We start from the raw sequence: 5,634 nt of genomic DNA on the forward strand, positions 1-5,634 counted from the left end.
AGACAGTCACTGCTCTTGGGCCTCAGGGTCCTCATCCATAACATGGGAATGCAGAGAGTATCTAATATCTCTGGTTGTTGTGACTGTAGTTTAAAAATGCACATAGGGCCGGGCAAGGTAGCTTACATCTGTAATCCCAGCACTTTGGGAGGCTGAGGTGGGCGGATCACCTGAGATCAGGAGACTAGCATGGCCAACACGGCGAAGTCCCGTCTCTACTAAAAATACAAATTAGCCGGGCATGGTGGTGCGTGCCTGTAATCCCAGCTACTTGAAGGCTGAGGTGGGAGAATCGCCTGAGCCTGAGAGGCGGAGGCTGCAGTGAGCCGAGACTGCACCACTGCACTCCAGCCAAGGCGACAGAATGAGACTTCATCTCAAAAAAGAAAAAGACCAGCCTGGGCAACATGGTGAAACCCCACCTCTACCAAAAAAATATACAAAAATTAGCCAGGTGTGGTGGTGTGTACCTGTAGTCCCAGCTGCTCGGGAGGCTGAAGTAGGAGGATCACTTGAGCTTGGGAGGACTGGTTGCAGTGAGCCAAGATCTGCCACTGCACCCCAGCCTGGGCAACAGAGCCAGATCCTGTTTCAAAATAAAAATAAAAATGCATACAAAACACTGATTGCAGCCCCTGATACTTGTTAAGTGCTCAGTAAACATTCACCCACGGCTGGGCACGGTGGCTCACGCCTGTAATCCCAGCACTTTGGGAGGCCAAGGCGGTGGATCACGAGGTCAGGAGATTGACGCCATCCTGGTTAACACGGTGAAACCCCGTCTGTACTAAAAATACAAAAAATTAGCTGGGCGCGGTGGCGGGCGCCTGTAGTCCCAGCTACTCAGGAGGCTGAGGCAGGAGAATGGCGTGAACCCAGGAGCCGAGATTGCGCCACTGCACTCCAGCCTGGGCGAAAGAGCGAGACTCCTTCTCAAAAAAAAAAAAAAAAAAAAAAAAAAAAACATTCACCCAGCCTGGGTAATATGGGGAAAACCCATCTCTACAAAAAATACAAAACAATTTAGCTGGGTGTAATGGCGCATACCTGTAGTCCCAGCTGCCTGGGAGGCTGAGGTGGGAGGATTGTTTAAACCTGGTAGGCAGTGGTTGCAGCGAACCATGTTTGCACCACTGCATTCCAGCCTGGGTGACAGAGTGAGACCCTGTCTCAAAGAAAAAACAAAAAAGCCAAAAACAAACAAACAATCTGCTAGTGGCCAGGTGCAGTGGCTCACTCCTATAATCCTAGCACTTTGGGAGGCCGAGGTGGGCGGATCACGAGGTCAGGCGTTCGAGACCAGCCTGACCAACATGGTGAAATCCCATCTCTACTAAAAATACAAAAAAATCAGCCAGGCATGGTGGCACGTGCCTGTAATCCCAGCTACTTGGGAGGCTGAGGCAGGAGAATCGCTTGAACCCGGGAGGCAGAGGTTGCAGTGAGCCGAGTTCACACCATTGCACACCAACCTGGGCGACAGAGCGATGCTCCGTCTCAAAAAAAAAAAATAAATAAATAAATAACTGCTAGTGTGATTATTATCTACTGCAGGAGATCTGGCCTGGGCTCACAGCCCATTCCATTACACCAGAAAATTTCTGTGATCTTGAGCAAGTCAATTCCCCTCTCTGGGCTTCAATTTCCTCATCTGTAAAATGGGAAAATAGTAACCACCCGGCCTGACTCAGGAGAAGACAAAGTATCACCTAAGAGTCAGGCATTATGATGAGAAATGGTACAGCAATCTAAAAGTATGGAGTCTAGAGCCAGATATCTTAGTTTTCTTTTTTTTTAAATAAATGAAAAAATTTTTATTGAGTATTACTTTATACATGCAAATTAAAAGTGAATCTATATTAAGTTGACTATTCTACAATAAAAACCTATGCAATGCGAATAATCAAAGCTGTCTACACAATACTAATGTGTTCAATAAATTACCCAGATGTTTTTCCACAAATATTTGAATTACCTGAATTAGCTGATTCTTCCACAAAAGTTAAATTTTAGCTTTAATATGGTAGCAGCAGGATGCTACTTAAGTTTAGAAGAAAAACATAAGAATAAAAACCCTGAATAGCATAGCCAAATTTTCCAAGAAATAAGTCCACCAAAAAAGTAGCATACACACCTATTGGGTATCCAGAAGAGGAAACAAAACAAAATACAGGCACTTAATCAACATCCACCAAGTGATCATCACTAACATTCTATTATTACCAGAGCAACTGTCTATACGTGAACTGTAGATTAGAACAGACTTACATAGCTAAAAACAAACCAGTAATCAATAATATATACAGAAATACTAACTTGAAGTCACATTTAAATACCATCAACAGTTTGATGTATCTGATATAGACTGAATTCATTTCATCACTGCTATAAATTCCTTAAAAGTGTTCTTTTCCTAATGTAACATTATCTTTAAAAAATGGTAAGATATTTCCCAATATGCATCAGTTCTTTCACTCACCCATTCAATAAATGTTGCAGCAAATTAAATAGAACCTATTAACTAGATCTAAAAACGATGGCTGAATAATTAACACAAAGAAGTACTTTTGAGTAAACTATTCAGATTAGACAGGCTAATGCTAACTAAGACTGCATTTTGTGCTACTGACATGTACTATATAGATCGTACACTACTAGATGGAAAGTTGGTCCATGTCCATTTATTTAAAGATTCTGTAACACCTATAATAGTATTTAATACAGCTCCCACATACAATATTCCTCTCACATAGACATAGTTCTTTTTAGTGGGGATAAGGATATGACTGTAACATGCTATGAGATTCTAGCTAAGTAAAATAAAAACAATATGGGCTCAGGTTTTCTTAGGTAATATTAGTTCAAGTTTTTAAACGGGGAAACAACCAACTTCCATATATCCAGGAGAAACTTAGCATGGGGGGAGGTGCCTTAGTTGATGTGCCTGATAAGCAAACTGTTAGTTGTCTATTAGTATTATGTTTTCAGCTTAATGTAACAACAAAAGAAAGGCGTCACACTACTTCTCAGATAATATGGGAATTACAATTACAGATAATATAGGATTACAACTGCAATCCCATGGGATATCCTTTATTTATGAAAGCACAGTTCTGATGCAAAAGTCAAGCTTTAGGGTTACATATTAGGGTAGGTTCAGACCCAATATGACCATGTTTAGCACTAACTTTAACATGTTAAAGTTCTGATTCCTGAATGTTTTTCTCGCTTAATATAGTCTCTCCAATGACAAGCTGGTGTGTTTGGCTTCTTATGCTGAAAATATATGCCTGAATCCTATAACAAGTTATTAATAAAATGATGAATAGTTATTAAATAAGTGCCAGCACTACATGGAACTTACTGGTCACCAACTCAGAACCACGAAACTACACTACACACATATGCATACAAAAAACCCCAAAGAAAGATACCTATCACTGTACCTATGAATACTGTCCAGGATATCAGATCAATTATCAAATCCAAGGTCTCTGCTGTTTTGTCTTACTGTGTTGAATATATGAATGCTTCTCTATTACACTGACTTGTATTATTTTCAAGAAATTATTAAGTGGATTCAAAATCTTACATTTTTATTTATAATTATAAAATCCAGATTAATCCAGAAAACACAAACCACATGTAACTGAGGTAGGTTTTTCACCTTAAGAATACATTGCTTCTACCACAATTTAAAATTTTAAAAACTGAAGAAAAAAAAAACTACATTGCTCCATATACCTGCCTCTGATACTTAATTTTCTACGTTTGAAACTACTTGAACAAGTGTGACAGTGCTAATCTACTATATTTAGTAAATCCCTTAGTACCTGCAAATACACACCCAAAAGCCCTTCCCCCCTTCTCTAATGGTCACTGTTGTATAATAAAATTGCCAACAACTCTAGAAAGATGAAATAAAGATTACTATAGCAATCTTCAATTAATTCATTTCAGAAATCAAGGAAGCAAGTTATGTTCATTTTAAAGATGACAAACTTACTATTTTGAAAATGAGCTCATAAACACATTAGAACTTTGAATGTGCCTTATTATGCCACAAATTCCCAGGAGATTTAAGAAGTAGTATTTCTGAACAGAAATAATAATTTCACAAATACTATCACTTTATTGACAATAGGCAAGTCTTTTAGGGTAGCGCACCTGTACTTACAACTACCCTCTAACAATCTCAACACTTTTTATAAATTTTCAGGGGAAACTGTAGCAGATCCTACTTTATTTTTCAATAGTGTAAAAGTCTGTATGTAAAATAAATACATATTTTAAGGAGATAGAAGAAGGACTGCACATGAAATGCTTTGCCTAAGTTGTAAGGCTCCTGTCTTTACACTATCATTATGTTAAAAAGGCCAAAAAAAAATCACTGCTAGAAACATTCCCCCAAAAATTCTTAAACAGCTCAGTTTTTAAAAGTATTAATAATTTTTTTTTTTTTTTTGAGACAGAGTTTCATTCTTGTTGCCCAGGCTGGGGTGCAATGGTGCGATCTCAGCTTACTGCAACCTCCGCCTCCTGGGTTTTCAAGCAATTCTCCTGCCTCAGCCTCCCGAGTAGCCAGGATTGTAGGCATGAGCCACCATGCCTGGCTAATTTTGTATTTTTAGCAGAGACGGGGTTTCTCTATGTTGGTCAAGCTGGTCTCCAACTCCCGAATTCTGGTGATCCGCCTGCCTCGGCCTCCCAAAGTGCTGGGATTACAGGCGTGAGCCACCGCACCCAGCCTAACAGATTGCTTAGTTTTCAATCCTAGCTCCATCCTTTACTTAGGTAGATTCTTTTATTGTTCTGTGCCTCAAGTTCCTCATATGTAAAATGGAGATAATAATGACAACCACTTCGTAGGTTCATAGGGTGGTTGTAAGGATAAATAAATGAATGTAAATAAACCACTTAGAATGATGACCGGCACAGAGTAATTTAAGGTATTCCTTTTTTTGCTTTTGTTTTTGTTTTTTTGAGATGGAGTCTCCCTCTATCGCCCAGGCGGGAGTGCAGTGGCACTGTCTCAACTCCCTGCAACCTCCACCTCCCAGGTTAAAGCGATTCTCCTGCCTCAGCCTCCCAAGTAGTTGGGATTACAGGCAATGTGCCACCATGCCTGGCTAATTTTTGTATTTTGTGGTAGACACCATGTTGGTCAGACTGGTCTTGAACTCCTGACCTCAAGTGATTCTCCCGCCTTGGCCTCCCAAAGTGTTGGGATTACAGACATGAGCTACCGCACCTGGCCTAAGTGTATGATTACTATGGAATGAGGCAGACCTGGTTCCATATACCAGCTCCATCCTCCTGGCTGCATGACCTTGGAAAAGTCTCTTCCCCTCTCTGAGCCTCAGCTGCCTCCTCTCTACAGTGGAAGATGATTTAACAACTCCTGTTTCCTTAAGATACCATGACTCCTCGGCGGAATCGCGTTTGGCAGTCCCACGGATTTGTGTCTTGCTTCAACAGTGTTTGGACGGAAGAGATCCTGGGACTTCCTCTCTTCCAGCCTGTCACCATCAATCTCCTCTCCACTTGCAACGTCAGTGACCATCTTCTTAGCCACCTTCTGCTTCTGGGTCCAGCCAACACCATTGTTTGTGGTTAGCTCCTTCTTACTAGCCT

This window comes from Nomascus leucogenys, chromosome 13, assembly GCF_006542625.1.
Source record: "Nomascus leucogenys isolate Asia chromosome 13, Asia_NLE_v1, whole genome shotgun sequence".
Classification (NCBI taxonomy): domain Eukaryota; kingdom Metazoa; phylum Chordata; class Mammalia; order Primates; family Hylobatidae; genus Nomascus; species Nomascus leucogenys.